Source organism: Hordeum vulgare, chromosome 6H (genome assembly GCF_904849725.1).
Source record: "Hordeum vulgare subsp. vulgare chromosome 6H, MorexV3_pseudomolecules_assembly, whole genome shotgun sequence".
In the NCBI taxonomy this organism is placed as follows: Eukaryota; Viridiplantae; Streptophyta; class Magnoliopsida; order Poales; family Poaceae; genus Hordeum; species Hordeum vulgare.
In genome coordinates, this window is record NC_058523.1 from 242595362 (window position 1) to 242618264 (window position 22903).

Genomic DNA, 22903 nt, shown 5'->3' on the forward strand with positions numbered 1-22903 from the left:
CTACTGATACCTTGCTTGCAGATACTAATCTTTCAGGTGTGGTTGAATCTGACATATTCACCTGCTAATACTTGAGAGTATCCTCTCACCTCCTATAGGCGATCAACAAATTTGGGTCGAATACTCTACCCTAAAAAACTGCTGCGATCCCATGTGCTTGTGGGCCGTCAACAACATTTTTCTAGTTTCGATTGCCGGAGAGTGCTAGCAGCATTCTTCTGGTGTCGTTGCAAAGGGGAAGAACAGTTTGCATCAAGCATTTTTCTAGTGCCGTTGCCGGGGAGGTATTGCTATATTCTCTGAGTCACTTGGGATTCATATCTGTGGATCACTATGAAGAATCTGAAGGATCCGAAGACCAAAGTCTTGCCCTCAACTACGAGGGGAGGTAAGGAATTGCCTTCTAGCTCTGCACTTGATTCACCTTCAGTTATGAGTAAGTTTGCGACATCACCTACTGCTAGAAATCTTGATATGTCGCATGTGCTTGATGATGCTTATGATGCTACTGCTAGAGATGCTATGCTTGATACTATGCCTAATGATACAATGCTTGATACTATGCTTGATACTGCTAGAGATGCTATGCTTGATACTGCTTTGCCTGATGATGCTAGAGATGCTATTTTGCCTAATGGTGCTAGCTTGATACTGCTAGAGATGCTACTTTGCCTGATGTTCCACTAGGAGTGTTCCTTGATGCTCATATTGCTAGAGTTACTGCCAATGCTCGTGATGCTTCTGATACTGCCGATACTTTTGAGATAGAACCTGCTTTTGCTCCTGCTAGATCTAGCTCTCCTAGATATGAATTGCCTGATATACCTGAGGGTTACGTTACGGAGGGAGAGATAGCTGAGGATTTTCTTGCATGTAATGATGCCTATGACGTTGAGAAATTACTTCTCAAGTGGAAGGAAAAATCACGGGAAGCTAAGATGAAATATGACCCGAAGTTTGCCACTTCTCCTATCTTTATCACCGATAAGGATTATGAATTCTCTGTCGATCCTGAGATAATCTCTCTAGTCGAATCTGATCCTTTTCACGGTTATGAGTCTGAGACGGTCATAGCCCATCTTGCCAAACTGCACGAAATAGCCAACCTTTTCACTAATGAGGAGAAGATCCGCCACTACTATATCCTTAAGATGTTTCCTTTCGTTTTAAAGGATGACGCTAAAGCCTGGTTCACCTGTCTTGCTCCCGGATGTGTGCGTAGTCCCCAGGAGATGGTCTATTACTTCTGTGGGAAATATTTCCCTGCCCATAAGAAGCAAGCTGCCTTGCAGGAAATATACAACTTTGCTCAACTCCAAGAAGAGAGTCTTCCACAAGCTTGGGGGAGGCTCATCCAGCTACAAAATTCTTTGCCTGATCACCCTCTTAAGAAGAACGAGATACTTGATATCCTCTATAACGGACTTACCGATGCCTCTAGAGACCACCTAGATAGTTGTGCTGGTTGTGTTTTTAGGGAACGAACTGTAGAACAAGCTGAGACTCTACTGAATAACATCTTGATCAACGATAATGCTTCGACTATTCCCGAACCACCTCCTAAGCCAACTCCGAAGAAAAGAGGTATCCTACTCCTCAGTCCCGAAGATATGCAAGAAGGCAAGAAATCTATGCAAGAGAAAGGCATTAGATCTGAAGATGTCAAAAATGTACCACCTATCAAAGAGATCCATGGTCTGGATAACCCGGTACAGGTAGTAGAAATGAATTTTATGCGTAGGTTTGATGAGGGTGATATTCCTTTTGATAAACCTGCTAGCATATGCTTTGATGAATTTGACAACTTTGTTGCCAAACAACAGAGTTTCAATGATTATGTTAGCAGACATTTGGAACAAAGTACTCGTATGCTTAGCCATTTAAGTGCTTGTGTAGACAAAAATGTCAACGATCTGAAGCTTCTGACTAAACATGCCTCTATGATTACTACTCAGGTAGAACAAGTACTTAAAGTTTAGAATGACCTGCTCAATGAATTAAATGATAACTCCGTCAGAGTCATTACTAGAGGAGGCAAAATGACTCAGGAACCTTTGTATCCTGAAGGTCATCCTAAGAGAATTGATCAAGATTCTCAAGGAGTCAATGCTGATACACCTAGTCATCCTAAGGAGAAGAAGAAGGATGATAGAAACCTGCACGACAGTTTACCAAATACTGTCACACCAGAAGAACATAGTGATATTACTGCGCCTGATGCAGAAACACAATCCGGTGATGAACATGAACCTGGTGACAATATGGACAGTGATGTTCATAATAATGCTCAACCTAGCAATGATGAGGATGTGGAGATTGAACCTACGGTTAATCCTGATAACCCACAACCTAAGAGATACGATAAGAATGAGTTCACTGCTAGGAAGCATGGTAAAGAAAGGGAGCCATGGGTTCAGAGACCTATGCCCTTTCCTCCTAAGCAATCCAAGAAAAAGGATGATGAGGATTTTGAGCGCTTCGTTGAGATGATAAGACCCGTCTTTCTGCACATGTGGTTAACTGATATGCTCAAGATGTCTCCATATGCCAAGTACATGAAAGATATCGTGACTAATAAACGGAAGATACCAGATCTTGAGATCTCCACCATGCTTGCCAATTACACTTTTAAGGGTGGAACTCCTAAGAAACTTGGTGATCCCGGAGTGCCCACTATACCTTGCTTATTAAAGGAAACTACGTAAGAACTGCCTTATGTGACCTTGGAGCCGGTGTTAGTGTTATGTCGCTCTCTCTTTATCGTAGACTTGAATTGGATAAGTTGACACCCACTAAAATTTCTATGCAAATGGCCGACAAATCAGTTGCTTTCCCTATCGACATTTGCGAGGATGTGCCTGTTATGGTTGCTAACACCACTATCTTAACATACTTTGTTATCTTGGATATTCCGGAGGATGATGCCATGGCTGTCATCCTCGGAAGACCCTTTTTAAACACTGCAGGGGCTGTTATAGATTGCAACAAAGGCAATGTCACTTTCCGTGTCAACGGTAATGAGCACACAATGCACTTTCTGAAGAAACGATATCAAGTACATTGCATCAATGCTATCGAAAAGACTTCATTGATTCTTATTGGGAGCTTTGAATGCCCTATTCCTCGTGTCAAGATGAAGTATGATTTGCTTGTTGGGGAGATACATATCCCCATTGGGGTGACTTAGTGGCTATTCAAAAAATTTCCGTTCTCTCTTGCGATCCGAGAAGGTTTTGTCATAAGGACTTGATCAACCCCATTGACGGATTTCTTTCGATGACCATGAAACGGATGAATCAAGGAGTCACATACCTCTGTTTCGAGCTTTCATTTTCTTTTTCTTAGAAGAAAAATGATAGAATTAGTTTAGCTTTTCCTGTTTTCTGTTTTAGCGTCCCGGAGAAAAATACCTTGAGAATAAAAGTTCTCCGATGGTCCTGCAAATTTAGTATGATTTTTTCTAGAATTTTTGAAAATTTTTGGGCCTGAGACCTGGCCTGGGGGCCAGACCAGTGGGCCACAAGCCCTACCACCGCCACCTACCCCCTGGTGGCGGGGTGCAATCTTGTGAGGCCCACAGGCACCCCCTCCACTCATTCTAGCTCTCAGCCTCTTCTTCCACCTCCAGAAAAAATTGTTCCGCAGCTCAAACCCGTGTTCTTGCTCATTTGGGTGTGATTTTCGATCTCCTTGCTCAAAGCACCATTCTCCGAACCGTTTTGGGGAAATTACTCCTTGGTAAGTGACTCCTCCATTGGTCCAATTAGTTTCTGCTCTAGTGCTTTATCCTTCACGTATTCTTGCTACCTTGGTGACCCTGTTCTTGAGCTAGAAATGTTGATTTTAGCTGGTCCCAAGTAGTTTTAGCGCGTGATATAGTCTCTAGGCACTAGTGGGAGTAGTTGCTACAAGTTGGGTTAATCCTTATTCACTTTTCTTTCGAAGTCTCTAAAAATTTCAAAAAATTTCAAAGCTAGAAATAGGAAAAGATGAGGAGGTTCTTGAGAGGCTTTTCAAGCCGTAACCCCAAGGAGGATGAGAAGAACCACCCCAAGTACGTGGTCCCTCAAGTCACAGAAGTTCGAGCGTGCGAGTGGCCAAGTGATGAATTTTTGCGCACCACCGGACCTTATGAAGACTTTTATTACTTGGTGGAGAACGCAGGTCTTACTGCGTTCGTTGAAGATAAGTGCCCACAATACCTCCTCCTCACCAATATTTTCGTTCAAAGCTTCAACTTTTATCCGAGGAAGAATCCTCCCATGGCTGAGTTCATGATATACGATGTCCCCCAGTGCATGACGCTGCAGGATTTTTGCAATGTATGCAAATTACCTTATGTTGGGGATATCCGTGACCCTCGTTAACGGGACTTGGAGGATTTCATTGGTTCTATTGCTGTTGGAGAGGAGAGAGGAGTGTCTCGCGCTAGAATTGCTAGCATACATTTTCCTGTGCTTCGGTACTTCTCACTATTTTTGGGAAATGTTTGATTGGCCGTGGGGAGGCTGGATCACTTAGTTCTCCAGACCTTGCTGTTCTGCGTGAAGGCCTTTATAACGATAAGACTTATAGCTTGGGCGCTATAGTAGCTCAACGGTTGAACCTGAACCGTTCTAAAGGTGTCGTCTATGGAGGTATCTATGCTACCCGTCTTGCCAGACACTTTGAGATAACCATTAGACTGGGAGAGGAAGGAGAGATGCTTCTCCCTGAGAGATATCTGGATTATGACAGCATGGTTCGCCATGATTTTCTGGATAGAGATGCTAGTAGACGGATGATTTATAACCCGGTGTTTAGTCAGGGTACTCGAGCGACTATTACTTTGCCTGCTCCTTCTTTGTTTGATCTTCATGCAGGCAGGTACACTATTATGCCCCCGGACATCTACGCATATTGGGGCTTGGCCCAACCATAGGCGCCCGTGCCCGAGCCGCCAGTCGAGTACCAGATGCCAGTTTATCAGTGGGAGCCAGAGGAGCTCACACAGTAGTGGCATCCACAGTCTGCTCCGGAGTATCCTGGAGCTGGTTATATCCCACCTTGGGAGTAGACCAATCTAGGCCAAAAGCCTAAGCTTGGGGGAGTACGTGTTCTCACCGACTTTACATTCATGCTTACGCTTTCACTCTATTAGCCGGTGTTTACACTTTGCCACTGTATAATCTATCCTAGTTTATTTTCATTTTCTTGTTTTCTTGTTTTGTGTCCTTTTGAGAAAACCCAAAAATATTTTTCTTTCTTCTTTTGTTTGTTGGGAGCTTTCCCGTGTAAATAGTTTTGTTTTTCTTTGTGTCAAGGTAGAAGATATTGGTTACAATGTTTATTGGTTCTTACATGCTTACCTGTTTAGCTTTCAAAGAGCCATATTACTTTGTCTTCTCCTTTGTGTTTGCCTGCAGATTCAGCTTAGTCCAATGCTCTTATTATCGTTCACATCGTTCGATCGTGCAAATGAAAGGCAACAATGCTGATATATGATGAAGTGACTCAGACTGAAAAGCTTGTATGAACTCTATCTATTTTGTTTTTGTAAGTATGACTAGCTTGTCGAGCCAGATTTAGCTTTGTTGTGAGAGAACCATGTTTGCAATGACAACTTAGAGATCATAGTTTCTGATGCCATGCTTATTTAGCTGAGATCTTATAATGGTTTGTCTTGAATGCCAACATAAATTTTGAGATGACTATGATGTAGTATGATAGGATGGTATTCTCCTTTGAATGTTTCAAGGGCTTGACTTGGCGCATGTTCATGCATGTAGTTGAAACAAAATCAACATAGCCTCTATGATGTTCGTGTTCATGGTGATTTATATCCTGTTCATGCTTACATTCAATGTTAGTCAAACTCATTGCATCTTGATGACTGTTGTCGCTCTCTAGTTGGTCGCTTCCCAGTCTTTTGCTAGCCTTCACTTGTACTAAGCGGAATACTGCTTGTGCATCCACTTCCATAAACCCAAAAGTTTTTCCATGATAGTCCACCATACCTACCTATTTGCGGTATCTACCTGCCGTTCCAAGTAAATTTGCATGTGCCATTCTCTAAACCTTCAAGAAATAATCTGTTTTGCATGCCCGAACCGCTCATGTGGTGACAGAGGGCTATTGGTATCTTCCATGCTAGGAGTGTTATCCTCGACATGTGTTTATTCACTGTCATTCACGAGAAAGGGGCGGTAATTGCAATGCCCAGTTCCACGCTTAAATCGAAAACATAACTGTAAAACAAGACTCCCCACGGATTGATGTTAGTATGGACGGTACCCGAGGATTCTGTTTGGGAACCACCTATAGCATGAGTAGCATGGAAGATATTGAGAACTCTTGGTCATTGCGTTGACAATGGAAGCATGCCACCCAAAATTATTATCTCTGTTTTCAAAGCTTGAGCTCTGGCACCATTGCAAATCAATGCTTCCCTCTGTGAAGGGCATGTCTATTTATTTTCCTATTGAGTCATCCTCCTCTTATATAAGCACCAATTAGAGAGCACCTGTGTCATTTTTAGGCTTTGCTTTTGATTGATATTGAGTATGACTATGAATGGATCTTCGTTGTTATGAATTACAATGTTTAGTCAGCCCTTGTTCTTTGAAAGTGCTCTACATTTACGTTTTGCGGTCTCAGAAAGAGCTAGCGAGATATCACCTATTCATATTGATTCATGCTTGTTTTGATTGAAGTGTTGGTATTTGAAACTCATTATTATTTGCTCGTTAGCTGATTATGCCATTGATATTAGTTTACCGTGAGACCTTTGTGTCACTTGCTTATGTGGTTAACTTGTGATCTTTCTGAAATTCTGGTTATGAGTTAGACATAGTTGCAACAACAAGATCAAACAGAGTTTGTCAAAGTTTTTCTTTCTCTCTCAGTTTGTCAACTGAGTTGCTTGAGGACAAGCAAGGTTCTAAGCTTGGGGGAGTTGATACGTCTCCATCGTATCTACTTTTCCAAACTCTTTTGCCCTTGTTTTGGACTCTAATTTGCATGATTTGAATGGAACTAACCTGGACTGATGCTGTTTTCAGCAGAATTGCCTTGGTGTTATTTTTGTGCAGAAATCAAAGTTCTCCAAACGTCCTCATAATTTACGGGGAGCAGTTTTGGAAAATTAGAAAAATATCTGCGCCAAGTTCCACCTTAGGGGGTGGGCCAGTGGGCCACAAGCCCTGGCTCCGCCACGACCCCATGGTGGTGGTGGGCAGGCTTGTGGGGCCCACATGGCTCTTCCGCCCCCAATATCAGGTCTATAAGATCTCTTTCGTCCCAGAAAAAATAAAAAGAGAAGTTTTCACTATGTTTGTGATACGGAGGCGCCACCACCACGTGTTCTTCATTTGGAGGGCAGATCTGGAGTCCGTCTTGGGCTCCGGAGAGTGGAAATCGTCGCCATTGTCATCATCAACCTACTTCCCTCTCCAATTCCATGAAGCTCTTCGTGATTCGTGAGTAATCTATTCATAGGCTCGCTGGGTGGTGATGAGTAGGATGAGATCTATCATGTAATCGAGTTAGTTTGGATGGGGATTGATCCCTAGTATCCACTATGTTCTGAGATTGATGTTACTACTACTTTGCCATGCTAAATGCTTGTCACTAGGGCCCGAGTGCCATGAGTTCAGATCTGAAATTATTATGTTGTCACCAATATATGTGTGTGTTTCAGATCCGATCTTGCAAGTTGTAGTTACCTACTATGTGTTATGATCTGGAAACCCCAGAGTGACAATAACAGGAACCACTCCCGGTGATGACCATAGTTTGAGGAGTTCTTGTGTTCACCAAGTGCTAATGCGTTGGTCCGGTTCTTTATTAAAAGGAGAACCTTAATATCCCGTAGTTTCCTTTTGGACCCCGCTGCCACGGGAGGAATGGACAATAGACGTCATGCAAGTTCTTTTCCCTAAGCACGTATGACGACACACGGAATGCATGCCTACATCACATTGACGAATGGGAGCTAGCCACATATCTCTCCGTGTTATAACTGTTGCATGATGAATATGATCCAAACAAATCACCGACCCATTGCCTACGAGTTTGTCCTAATGTTGCTTGCTACTGTTGCTACTTGCTGCTGCTGCTACTTGTTTTTCTCTGCTGCTGCTACTACTGTTGCTACAGCTGTTACTTGTCTTGCTCTGCTGCTTCTACTACTATTGCTACTGCTGTTACTTGTCTTGCCCTGCTGCTACTATTGCTACTACTGTCGCTTGCTACTACTGCTACTTGCTACTGCTATCACTACTGCTTTTCCTTGCCGCTGCTATTGCTCGTTACACTGCTGCTACCTGCTACAATCTTGCTTCGTTGATCATTGACGGGAACTGACAATTTCCGTCAACGAGGCAACTTGGCGCCATTGATACAATCGTTAGAAATAGTCTGGCGTGTGAACAGATCGTTTCTCATACTACTTTGCTACTGATACCTTGCTTGCAGATACTAATCTTTCAGGTGTGGTTGAATCTGACATATTCAGCTGCTAATACTTGAGAGTATCCTCTCACCTCCTATAGGCGATCTACAAATTTGGGTCGAATACTCTACCCTCGAAAACTGCTGTGATCCCATGCGCTTGTGGGCCGTCAACAACATTCTTCTAGTTTCGATTGCCGGAGAGTGCTAGCAGCATTCTTCTGGTGTCGTTGCAAAGGGGCAGAACAGTTGGCATCAGCTGCCGCTCCGCGATGCCCCAAGCCGCCGCCGAGAAGGCGAAAGCGCGGGGTGCATGGAAGGGAGCGACGCCACCGATGGGCATATTGAGGTGCTCCGCCACCGCTATATGCTACCACCGGCGGAACTCGTGGCAGTGCGCCTCCCTGACGTACAAGGATCTCCGACCCAATGAGATGGCGAAGTGGTGGTCTTCAAAGAGAGCTTCTTCCACGGGTTCAGGCTCCCAGCGAGTGACTTCTTTTCGCGCTTCCTGGTACACGTCAGCCTGCAGCTGCACCACCTTGCGGCGAATGACATCCTCTAGTTGGCGGCCTTCATCACCCTGTGCAAGGCATTCGTGGGGATTGAACCCCAATTGGACTTGTGGTGCCAACTGTTTGTCTTCAAGCACCAGTCGGCACCGACCGATGTTCCCAGCATAATGAAGATGACCCCTTGCGGCGCCGCCCTCATTCATCATTGGTCTGCTTCCGTCTTGCCAAAGCTTCCTCTCTAGGATTCGGTGAAGAAGTGGCAGAGGGGATTCTTCAATGTGAAGAATGTGGATCCCCTCAACGACTACATCAACCTACCCCCTTTCGCCATCGCTGTGCCGATTGCGAAGCTGAACTAGAAGAGCACGCTTTCGAAGCAGATCCCGGAGGTGAAGCACATATGCGCCCACCTCGAACTTTTGAAGACTCGAGGCCTTCTGGGCGAAGATTTGCTTGCCACCAAGGTGGTACGCCTATTTCTGCCTTTACAACACCGTCCGCACTTGATTTGCCAAATGGTTGGCTGGCATGATCCATGCCGGCTCTCGACGAAGAACCTCCGAGTCGGCAGGATAGCGCAACAGGTGAACTTGATCTCCTCGGCCTCCATGGATGACAGCTGTGAATGGGAATGGGGCATGTCCCCTTACGACCGAGACCACCCGGCTCCGATGGTATGCTTCTTGATTGATAATATTTCTTGTTTTCTTTGAATACCATCGGGCTAATGATGCCGCGCGCCTACTATGCCACCAGCTATTCAAGCGTTTGCAAGTCTACCACGAGCCAGCTGCCGAGGTGGAGGTGTCGGACCCCACCGAGATCGAGGATGAGGATTAGGTGGAGCCTCAACCATCCGCCTCCGAAGAGGTTGAGGGGGTGGCGGAGTCGGAGGGAACCGAGCCGGCCGGTGAGTTTTTAGCGTTTAGATTGCTTGATTGGACAGATGATGACGAGGTGTCGCCTCCATTGCATGGTGCAGTCCACGTGGAAGACCTGGAAGAGGTAGAGGAGGTCTCCATCCCTCCCGTGACGAGGCAACGTCGAGCCGCCCGCGAGCTGGCCGTGGAGGTTAAAGGAGCGCGACCGAAATGCAAGCATGCCGCTACCGCCAAGCCGACCTCTAAACGAACTGCAGCAGGACCTCCGGTTGGAGGTCGTGGTGGCAGCTCGAAGAAGCAGCGAGTCGTCGTTGGTAGACGGCCAGTTCATGTCATCATCGCGTAAGTAATCGCATTCCTTTTTTCTTCCCCCCTTTCTTGATTCCTTAGTAGGAAATCCCCGCTTACCCATTTATGATAAACAGGGACGCTAGACGGCGGAGGAGGATGACGCCACCGCCGCAGAGAAGGCCGCGTGGGCCAAGGCTGATGCCACCAGGAAGGCGCTGATTGAGAAGGAGAACTGTCCCTAGGAGGAGGCAGCCCGAAAGGTGGCTACAAACCGAGACCAACCCGGCAAGCGTGCAGCCGTCCCTGCTCAAAAGACAGCCACCAAGGAGAGAAGATCCAAAATGAAGTACGATCCCGCTTCACGGGAGAATGTACATGCACAGACCAGCGAGCCGACTCGTGCCGGAGCAAGCGCGGCCGAGGCCGTCAAGGCCATCAGGCCAGGATCTGCCTCCACGCCAGTGGACCTCGATACGGTGCCCGACGTGCCTGACGCCGGGACAGACACCGCACTGGAGACGCCGATGGATGCGCCGGTAGCGAAGATCCCGCCGCCCAACACGGAGACAACCCTTGTGGTGAAGGATAGGACCGTGCGGACCGAGGGTCCACAGGCGCCCCGCCGGGCCGATGCTTCGAAGGAGCCGACCCAAAGCGCACCACCAGGAGACGACACTATGGTCGCGTTCGGCCGTGGCCCGTGTGCCTCCAGAGCCAGCCCCTTCTCTTGGAGCCGGGCCATAGAGTCCTGGAGCGCAACAAGGGCAAGCCGCGCGACCTTGCCTCCTAGCGCCACGCTGAGTGTGATCCATGCGCTTGTGGCGGCGTATTCCCGCCGCTGTGACAAGGTGGCGTAGGCGGCCCTAGTGGCCCGGGAAGACCTGAACTGCCTGGAAGAATGGACCGCGGTATGTTTTTAATCCCCGCACCTCTTTTTTAGGATTTTTATTCTTCTTTCTTTGCTTCAGTGGGGGCATGCTAGCGCACCCACTCGGTGTAGCCCACGAGAGTCGGGCCAGCTAAGAGTTAGCCGTGCCGAATCTTACTCGTGGCGGCTTGCTTTCTTCTTTTTCTTGCAATGGGGGCGCGCAAGCGCACCCACTGGGTGTAGCCCCCGATAATCGGGCTGGCTGCGAGTTAGCGGGGCTGAATCTTATTCTTGATTTGTTTTGCTTCTTTTCAACGTAGGATCTCCACAATGGCCAAGAGCAAGCACAAAACACGTTGCTGGCCCGACTCCAAGAGGCCGAGAAGCGGACCAGCGACCTTCAAGGCCGGCTGGATCAAACCGTTACGAAGCGCGACGCCTTGCATGGTGAAGACGTCCGGCTGCGTCACGAGGTGGAACTTCTCCACACGGAGAGGAAGGACTGCGAGGCGGCCCATGAGACGGAGATGGGGCAGCTTCGCGCCACCCATAATGATGCCATAAAGCAAAAGGATGCCTCCCATGCCGCCGACCTAGAGCGTTTGGAGAAGCCGCGCCTTGATGAGAAGGAGCAGCAGGATGTTTCCCTGAAGGACGTGAAGGCCCAATTGGCGAGGGAGACTGAGGCGACACAGGCCTTTCGAGGCGAGATCACCCACCTGGCTTAGGAGAGCGTGGCTTGGGACCGCGAAGCTCTAGAGGAGGCGGGTGAGGTCGACATTCTCCTCAACCGTGAGCCGTCCTTGCCTTGTCTTGTCTTTTTATCACTGTTAGCTTTTCTTTTCTCTTTTTCTCATGCCACGCCCCCACCCGTGCACCCCAGAACTCTTCCCATGGACACGGGTTGCTATGGACACTGTCTTGGAGGCCAATCGTGGGAGCAACGTGCTGCCGGCGTTGAGTTGGACGCCATCGCCGGTTGGACCATGGAGGAGGTGGCCCTTGGCGCTAGGGCTCGCATGCGAGAGCTGGTGCGGTCTCTGACCCAGCTCCAAGATGTCGGGCTAGCGATGGTGAAGGCCCTCTGGCTGGATGTGGTGGAGCCGGCGTTGATGAGTTGGCTATCCCGCTGGCTTGAGGAGGGAAGCTCTGGCCTTGATGCCTGGCGTGCCTCGGTTGTGCGAGCTGGAGCATACATGGCGCTTCGCCTTTCCAAGTCATGGTATAAAAACCTGAACTTGGGCCTGCTTGCAGCACAATGGGCCGGCACGGAAGCGGAGTTGGCAGCTGTCGAAGACGAGCTGCAAGTGCGGGCCAACGACATTGCTTCCTTCGCTGCTAGGAACGAATTCTCCCTAGAGCGGGAGGCTGGCGACAGCGTGATCCCGGAGGATCAATTTCAGTTGGCCCTTTACGACGCCGATGTCAGCTCCGATGAGACAACATTTGAGGATGCCGACTCCAGCGACGAGGCCTATGCCGACTCCACCGCGAGGGGCGGTGCCGAAGGCGCTTAGGTGGATGTCGGCGCCTCTACCTCATGTGCCGCTCGCAATGTCAGCGCCTCTGCCTCAGGTGCCGCTGGTGACACTGGAGCCACGGGTGGAGCCGCCACCAACTGAAGCTTTTTTAAGTTTTTGCACGTCTTTTGTTAGTCGAGTAGTTCCACACACTTGGGGTGTTATGTAACGAACCTCAGCCGTGGGCCTTTTCATGATTTTGAATGTAATATATGGTTGTCTATTTGAATTGTGCCTATGAAGGTTGTGCTTGCCGGCTCTCTTTTTTGTCTTTTGTTTCCCTTTGGCTTCCGTCTGTCCAACAACTTGCCTCCTCCAGCATCCACCCCTCCAGTCCGACAGCCGGGAGCCGGTTTGTGACTGTGACGGGGCTTCTGCCTTTGAAGGCGTCAGCCTTGGAGTTTTTGAAGCCGCATATGTACTTAGACTTGGAGCGAGCCAGCTGAGGCCGACTAGAAATAAAGATCGAAAGCGATCGAACCATCCCGAGCCGGTGACCCCTTCGTAGTTGAATTTTACGTGCAACCGGCCTTCCTTCCCATGGTCCTGTTAGCCGGACAGTCGGGAGCCGGTCTTTAGCTTGTGCATGGTGGTAAAGGTTTCGGCTCGGCATGCATTATATATTCGCCTATGACTAGGAAGTTAGCTCGGGCTGGCTAGCGAGCCCCCGAGCCCGAGGAGTCAAACCGGAGAGCCCACTCTTGTAATGACAACTCGTTTCATGAACTTGAAAAAGGTATGCCCCAAGTACTGGCTTGGAGCACCCATTGCATTCATTGAAATCCCGAAAAAGGTAAAGGATGCATACGTACACATTTTCTCTCTCTTGTTCTAGCAGTAGAATGGGCGAAGCAAGGCCGTGTTCCATGGATGCTCCGTTTCTTCACCGGAGTCGCCCCTCTTGCGCTTATGCGGCTTATGAGAGTCTATTAGATAGTACGCATTGTTGTGCAATGCCCTGCTGATGATGAAGGGTCCCTCCCATGGGGAAGAGAGCTTCTGCTGGCCGGCTGTTTGTTGGATTCTTCTAAGTACTAGGCCCCCCTCACGAAAGCAGAGAGGCTTGATCTTCTTGTTGTGGTAGTGCCTCAGCTTCTGCTAGTAGATGGTCGTCCAGCTCAGGGCCAGCTCCCGTGCCTCCTCGAATAGATTGACGCCGTATTCTCTTGCCGCTTTTGCATCCGCCTCTGTGTATAAAGTGACACGAGGTGAGTCAAACTCAACATCCGCGGGGATGATTGCCTCGGACCCGTAGACGAGGAAGAATGGCGTGAAGCCAGTTGACCGGTTTGGCATGGTACGAAGGCTCCATAGCACAGTCGACAACTTTTCGATCCAGCAGCCGACTGCACTAACGAGCGGCGCCACGAGTCTTGGCGTGATGCCGGTCAAGATTAGGCCGTTTGCCCTTTCCGCCTGGCCGTTTGACTGTGGGTACGCCACCGACGCCAGATCGAGCCGGATGCCCTCTTTAGCACAGAAGAGTGCCATTGCACCCTTGGTAAAGTTAGTACCGTTGTCGGTGATGATGTTGTGTGGGACGCCGTAGCGGATGGTGATGCCCTTGATGAACTTGACGATCGTGGGACCGTCAAGCTTCTTGATTGGCCTAGCCTCAATCCACCTGGTGAACTTGTCGACGACTACCAGGAGATGTGTCATGCCGCCTCGAGCGGTCTTGAATGGGCCCACCATATCCAGCCCCCAAACGACGAAGTGCCATGACAGGGGAATGGTCTTGAGAGCCGAGGCCGGCAAGTTGCTTTGTGTGCTGAAGTGCTCGCATCCTCCGCACTTGTCGACCAGGGCTGTGGCCTCTTCCAGGGCTGTGAGCCAGTAGAATCCATGGTGGAACGCCTTGGCCACCACGGTTCTGGAGGTGGCATGATGCCCGCACTCACCCTGGTGTATGTCCTTGAGAATTTCTTGTCCTTTTTCTGATTCGACGCAGCGTTGGAATACGCCGGTTACACTACGTCGAACCAGCTCGCGGTCGATGATGGTGTACATGGGAGATCGACGCTGGATCTGCTGCGCTTCTGCTCGTCTTGATGGAGCTCGCCATAAAGAAGGAAAGCCAAGTTGGGTGTGCCCATGAGGGAGCCGACACGGGTACCGGCTCCGGCTCGGCCTGAAGGTCAGGAGCAACTGAAACCCCCCGAGTTTGTCTTTGTGGTCCTGGGTTCAAGCCTTCTATTTGTGGTGCCGTCGTGGCAGCCGACATGCCATCAACCTGCATGACGGCCACCCACTAGGTGTTGAGCCGACCAATTTCAACGTTTGGCATAGCCGGCGGAGTCGCTGGAGGCGGCGAAGCAGCTGGAGCCGGCAAGGTTGCCGAAGATGGCAGAGCCAGCGGAGCCGACAAAGTTGATGATTCCGGTAGTTTTTCCGGACCCAAAGTCACTGGGACGGATGGGTCCGCGGGCACAAAGATTGATGCCGACTCCGGAGACGGCTTGATGGAGGGCTTTTTCAGCTCCTCGAGGGAGACGCCGACTGGGATTGCTTGCCTTGTGGAGCCGATTTTTGCCAATGTATCTACCGCCTCGTTGTTCTCTCGAGGGACATGATGGAACTCGCAATCCTCGAAGGGTTCTCTGAGCTGTTAGATGAGAAAGCGGTAGCTGGCCATGTTGGCGTCCCTGATGTCCCACTCGCTAGAGACTTAATGTACCACAAGATCAGAGTCGCCATAGGAAAGAATCCGCCGGATGCCGATTTCTCTGGCAAGCCAGAGGCCGTGTGCGAGTGCCTCGTACTCGGTGGCGTTGTTGGAGGCGGCAAAGTGTATTTGGAGAGCGCAATTGAGCTGGTCCCCTTTAGGAGACGTCAAGACGATGCTGGCTCCTAGACCAGTTCGCATCTTTGAGCCGTCGAAGTGCATCTGCCAATGTGTGGAGTAGGGGGCGGCAGTAGGAACTGGGTCTCAGCCCAATCGACTAGCAAGTCGGCCACCACCTGAGACTTGATGGCGGTGCGCGGCTCGTAGCGCATGTCGTGGTCGGCCATGACGATGGAACACTTGGCGATCTGGCCCGTGGCATCACGGTTGCCCATGATTTCTGAAAGTGGAGATGTGCTCACCATCGTGATGGCATGCTCCTGGAAGTATTGCTTCAGCTTCTTGGTGGCAAAATACACGCCATAGCACATCTTTTGATAGTGGGGGTAGTTCATCTTGGAGGTGGACAAGACCTCGCTTAGATAGTAGATAGGTTGCTGAATTAGCAGCACCTTGCCCTCCTCTTTACGCTCCACTACCAAGAAAACATTGACCACACGCGTGGTTGCCGCGATGTAGATGAGGATGGGCTCCCTCTCTGCCGGCGCGACTAAGATTGGTGAGCTGGATATTACGCGCTTGAGGTCGCGGAAAGCTTCGTCCGCTTGATCATTCCATTGGAATTTAGTTGTCTTTTTCATCAGTTGATAGAGTGGGAGCGCCTTCTCTCCCAGCCGTCTGATGAACCGGTTGAGGGATGCCAGGAAGCCGACAAACTTCTGACAATCGAGGAGTCGAGCCGGCTTGGCCATGCGCTCGATGGTTCTGATCTTCTCGGGGTTAGCTTCGATGCCACGAGCCGGCACAAAGAAACCCAGGAGCTTGCTGACTGGTATTCCAAAGACACATTTCTCTGGATTGAGCGGGATCTTGTACTCGCGCAGGTTGGCGAAGGTGTTGGGGATATTACCTGCGGTATGACTCGCCCTATTGGGCCGGGTCGGGTAAAACGGTGAATCTACATTAACTATCAAGATAAGCCTTGGCCCAGGGTCTGAGATGCGCCAGGAGACCATGACAAAGGGCTGCCAGGGCCCATGAGTTGGATGGCGGTTCAAGATTAAGAGAGAAGATAAGTCGCCAAGGAAGTTTTCTGACTTGGAAGACACGGTGACTTAGAGATATGGAAATCCATGGTTTGTAACGTGGCTAGGACTTTGTAAACCCTAAGGCCTCGACCTGTATATAAAGACGAGTCTCTAGGGTAGATAGGTTAAGTTAGAAACCATCGAAAGCTAGGTCAGGTGAGTTACACCCTCCTTGTAATCGAATCCACCATCAATATACACAAAGATGGACGTAGTCTTTTACCTGCACAGGAGGGGCCGAACGTAGGTAAACCTGAGTCTCGCTTCCGCTCACCCTCTTTGACTCGCCACCAAGGTGCGATGGCTCCATTACTAAGTCCTTTCACGAGGACATCTGCCGTGACAAAACCATGACAGTTGGCGCCCACCGTGGCGCTTGCGCACGGTGGAGTAGAGTTCTCAAAGGGAGCCCTTCCAGGGTTAGGAAGCTACGTGGTCGGCATCATGACGACGAGCCGCCGCGAGTGGTACTACATCGACAACTCTCAATGGGGGCCTGAGGCCGATTATGTCGAATCTGGATATAGGGTCCCCTTCGGCAAGATTCACATCTTCATTGTCAAGATTGGGTCTCCCGTTCCTGAGCCGGACACCTTCACCGACATCGTCGAGCCGGACCGATGCACCCATCCCGCCAAACATCAGGTCAGGAAACACCATGCTTTCGTTGGCTTTGCACAAGGAACCGACCTACCGGACGAGCCGGTGATGCAGGAGGTCACCCCTGTCAACTCGGACGAAGAGTCGTCCATAGGCGACACAGATTTAATCTACCCCTACCCGAAGGACATCTTGGGGGTTGCCCGAAGCAGTAATCTTCGAGGATGTTGAAGGTCCCCACCGTCAACTCGCCATCTACATGGCGGGAGCATCGCCATCTCAGTCGAACGCGCCTGGTAACAACGAAGCCAACAGATCGAGGAAGACTCCGGCTCAAGCCATGGAGGATCTGGTAGCAGAGACATCCAAACTCATGGCGGTCACTGTGATGGCGGAGAACCACGAAGAGGTCAACGCCAAGTTAATATAACTAAGGGAAGGGATGGCAAAAATCGAGCACACCATGATGGCAACACAGCGGGCCCAGATCACTGCAGAGACAGGACGGCTGAATGCTGAGGGATGGCGGCTTGAGCGACAACAGTGTGCCTCTGATGTGATTCACCAAATAAGGCATCACAACCGTCTGCCGGCCGATCTAAACCCAACTCGACTCTTTGACAGTCCACACACCCCAGGGATGGAGCCCAACCGGCCATGGCAAGTAGCCCCGTGAGGTGATCCGACTCAGCCGCCGCCCAACCCAGAGGCGCCTCAGCCGGCGGCGACTCATGCGCCCCGCTTCTAGACGCCGCACGGTCACTTCTCAAACCCCGTTGACAATGTGTTAGCAGCAACCCGCAACCTTGAATCTCTACCCATTCACAGAAACTCTTCGGCCGAGGTAGAGGCAAGGAACGCCATTGAGATGCTGAAAATGGCGGTAGTCCAACACGCGCAGTACTCATATAGCCGCGAGCGGCTACACTCCACGCCTCAGTCGAGTCACACCAGGAGTCGCCATGATGACCCGCCCGCAGTGTCCAACGAACGATGACGGGTACCACAGATCAATCCATCCGGAATGCCCAACACACGGGCTTAAGAGCTCGTAGATACGGCACGAGCCGCCCGCCAGATGGAAACGGCAGCCGCGGCGGGCCAAGGTTATTCGACTTATATGTCGCCTTCCCCCGCGCAGGCTGAGTCAGGTGGCAGGAATATTGGGATACCTTGTCTATCACCCGCCGTCCGCAACGAGCGTATGCCAAAAGATTTCAAAGGCCCACGTAAAGTTCCCAATTACCCATCGGATCTAGAGTGAGGGGCATGGATTGAAAGTTATGAGCTTGCCATGGATATGCTCGATGTGAATGAGGCTGTGTGCGCCAAGTATTTCACAGTGATATTGGACGGGACAGCGCGCACTTGGCTGAAGAACCTGCCGCCCAACTACTTCAGTACCTGGGCCGAGTTGAAGGACCGTTCAATTAAGAATTTCAGAGGGACTTGCAAGCGCCCGATGACTATCGTCGACTTACAACACTATGTCCAGCGCCCAGATGAATCGGCCCACCACAGGACGCGGCGAGTTGCAGAAGTGATCCACTCATCAGATGGCATTTTGGCAACTCAGGGCATGCTGATCTTGGAGAAAAATTTTCACTACGAGCCATTGGTATTGAAACTTGGGCGGCTCAAGCGTAACGTACAAGACATGGGGGAATTAATGGACACTTTGACTAGGTATGCCGAATCAGATGATACCAAGGATCCTGGGGAGGATGACGACAAAGTCAACACCGCCAGGAGGGGCGAGTTATCCAAAGGCCACCCTCAGTTCCAAGGACGAGGCCACCACAACCCCGCGGGACAAGGGAAAAGGAGGCAGCAGGAAGGCGCCACCGATTTCGTTGCTAATACTAACGCTGGGAATGGGAACTAGCGTCAGAAGAAAAGGGGCTTCAGCGGGAAAAAGCCACGCAACTATCATGAGATGCTCAAGGGCTCGTGGCCGCAACACGCTACTGTGGAGGGTCCATCTACCCATTATTGGGAAGATTGCTATGTGATGTAGGAGTTCTGTGCCAAAAGCACTCAAAAACGGGCAAGAGGCAACCATGGCGGACACCCGGATCAATTTGATGCACGCGGATCGCACGGAAACCCGTTCGGTGGTTTTCCTAACCCGGGTGCGTAGGGCGAGCCACAGGCTAATACCGGGCAGTATCAGGTCCAGAACAGACATCCATACAATGCACATGGTTTTTTTCAGCAGCAGCCTCCACAGGATGGCTCCCAGCAACAGAATGACAATGGCGGCTTCCAGAACAATCCTAAGCAGTTAACGGCGGGCAATATCATGTGTTCACCACCAGTACATGCAAAAGGGACCAAAAGGTGAGGCACTGAACCTTCAGCATTATTGAGTCAGCGCTCCCCAGGTACCTCAAGGGGTCTGAGCAACCCATTGTTTGGAGTAGGGAGGATCACCCGCCCCGGGTTGATAACCCTGGCAACTTAGCTTTGGTCGTGGCGCCCCAGGTAGGGGGCTATACCCTCTCCAAGGTCCTTATGCATGGAGGGAGCAACATCAACATCCTATACTTCGATACTTTTCGACGGATGACTTTCTCGGAAAGAGATTTGATGGCATCCTCCACGGTCTTCCACGACATTGTCCCGGGTAAGTCGGCATACCCCGTAGGACGGATCAAGCTTAATGTGTTCTTTGGCACAGAGTCAAACTACAAGAGCGAATCCCCCATGTTTGAGGTGGTCAAAATCAAGAGTCCTTACCACACACTTTTCGGTTGGCCGGCTTACGCTCATTTCATGGCCCGCCCATGTTATGTCTACCTTAAGCTCAACATGTCGGGCCCTAATGGAACTATTACAATCAATGGAGACCGGAAGATAGCCCAAGAACGCGAAGAGGGAGACACGGCTTATGCTGAGTCAGTTTGTGCAGCTGAGGAGCTCAAGTTCCATCAGGCTAATATTGACCCAGCAGATATGACACCGCTCAAGAAGCCCACAATTGATTCATAGCTATCCCTCAAATTCAAGCCAACAGATGACACAACGTTGGTAGATTTCGTGCCCGGCGACTTCTCCAAGCAATTCACCATTGGGACAGGTTTAGATCCCAAATAGGAAAGCACGCTCATCGAATTCATTCGTGATAATCAGGACATCTTCGCATGGAAACCTTCTGACATGCCGGGTGTACCGAGAGAATTTGCTGAGCACCACCTTAGCATTGACCCTAAGATGAAGCCGGTTCGGCAGTATCTTTGGAGGTTTAACAAAGAAAGGCGTAAAGCGATTGGGCAGGAAGTCGCCCAACTCTTGGCCGCTGGATTCATTGTCGAGGTTTTTCATGCCGAATGGTTGGCCAATCCAGTTCTGGTACTCAATAAAAATGGTACCTTCCGCATGTGCATTTACTATACAGACATCAACAGGGCTTGCCCGAAAGATCCTTTCACCCTCCCTCACATTGATCAAATCATTGACTCTACGGCGGGTTGCGAGCGACTGTGTTTCCTGAATTCTTACTCAGGATATCACCAGATCAAGATGGCTTTCGAGGATCAGGAGAATACGTCGTTCATAACTCCCTTTGGAGCCTTTTGTTATGTGTCCATGTCATTCGGGCTCAAGAGCGCGGGGGCGACTTATCAATGCTGCATCCAGAATTTCCTACACAATCAGATCGGGCGCAATGTTCATGCCTATGTTGATGACATAGTGGTGAAATCCCAGAAGAAAGAGTCACTCTTGGAGGACCTCAAGGAGACCTTTGACAATTTGCGCGTATATCAGATGAGGCTTAACCCGACCAAGTGTGTTTTCGGTGTTCCTTCGGGAAAATTATTGGGCTTCTTGGTGTAAGAACGGGGCATCGAGGATAACCCGGAATAAATCAAAGCAATTACTTTGCTTGGCAAGCCGACCAATGTCAACCAAGTTCAGCACATGGCGGGTCGTATTGCGGCTCTAAGCTGTTTCATAAGTCGCCTTGGGGAGAAGTCCATCCCTCTTTATCAATTGCTCAAGAAAACTGACCGTTTCGTCTCGAGGGACGAAGTCGATCAAGCTTTCGAGGCCTTGAAGAGGGAACTGGCTGAGCCTCCCGTCTTAGCTTCTCCAATTGACAAAGAGCCTATGCTCCTGTACATTGCTGCCAACTCCAAAGCAGTAAGCGTAGCAGTGGTCGTCGAGTGCAAGGAAGAAGGGAAGGAATACTCGGTTCGATTGCGGTCTACTTTGTTAGCGGAGTCCTAACCCTTTCCAAACAGCGTTACCCGCACTGGCAGAAGCTGGTTTTTGGGATCTTCATGGCAAGTCGGAAATTAAAGCACTATTTTCACGAGCATCCAATCACGGTAGTCCGTTCTGCATCGCTTGGTGATATTATACAAAACCATGAACCAACTGGGCGGATTGCTAAGTGGGCTATTGAGCTTGGTCCCCATCATGTGAAATATACCCCTCGCACGACCATTAAGTCTCAGTACTTAGTGGATTTCATCAACGATTGGACCAAGTTACAATATCCAGAGGACAGACCTGACCACACATATTGGACTATCCATTTTGATGGGTCTAGGCAGCTGGAAGGCTCGGGGGCTGGCGTGGTATTGACCTCACCTCAGGGTGACAAGTTTGCTATGTCCTCTAACTCATGTTCCCGTGTACCAACAATGCGGCGGAATACAAGGCTTTGCTCCATGGGCTTAGAATCGCCAAAGAAATGAACATCAGTCGAGTCACTTGCTTGGGCGACTCAGATCTGGTGGCACAGCAAGTCTCCGACACATGGGATTCCAGAGATTCTCTCTTGGCGGCTTATAGGCGTGCCATTTCAGACGTGGCGGGTCACTTTCATGGTTATCAGGTTGCTCATATTGATCATCGACTCAACGAGGCAGCTGATGCTCTTCCATGACTCGGCTCACAGCGTAAGCCAGTTCCCCCTAATGTCTCTTTGGATGTAACCCGTTAGTAAAATTGCCTTTGGAGGAGGATATAGCGGTTCCTGACCCTGAGTCTCAACTTGTGGCGGCTCTCCGTGCTACCCCGGATTGGGCAATCCCTTACATGGTGTATCTAGCACGAGGCGAGTTACCTACTGATGAGTTGTTGCCCGCCAAATAATCCGTCGGTGCAAGTCCATGATCATACATAAAGGCGAGTTGCACAAGCGAAGCACTTCTGGAATCTTTCAAAGGTTTGTCTCATCTGAGGAAGGGTGTGCGATTCTCAACGAGATACACGCACGCGATTGTGGTCATCACGTCGGGTCACGCTCTTTGGTGTCCAAAGCCTTTAGGCATGGATTTTACTGGTGGACTGCCCATGCACATGATGAGGATATAGTACGCAGATGTGATGGATGCTAGAAATTTGGGCGTCAGATGCATGTGTCGGCTCAGGGAATTGCGGATGATCCCAATTACATGGCCTTTTGCGGTCTGGGGCTGGACATGGTTGGTCCCTTCAAGATGTCATCTAATAAAAAGACTCACCTATTGGTGGCAGTTGACAAGTTTACTAAGTGGGTTGAAGCAGAGCGGGTCAGCAGTTGCGATGCAGACACGGCCTTCAAGTTCCTCAAGAAGTTGATTTTTCGCTTCGGGTATCCTCATAGTATTATTACTAATAATGGTACTAATCTATCCAAAGGCGCCATGCAAGAGTTTTGCGCGAAGGAGCACATCCGGCTTGACGTTTCTGCATTCGCACACCCCCAATCTAACGGACAGGCGGAGAGGGCAAATCAAGAAATATTGCGGGGAATCAAGCCCCAGCTTATGGTACCTCTAGAACGTACTCCGGGATGTTGGGTTGAAGAGCTGCCTTCGGTTTTATGAAGCATCATGACCACCCCTAATCGGTCTACTGGTTACACACCCTTTTTCTTGTTCTATGGAGCTGAGGCGGTGTTACCAAGTGACATCAGGCATGACTCGCCATGAG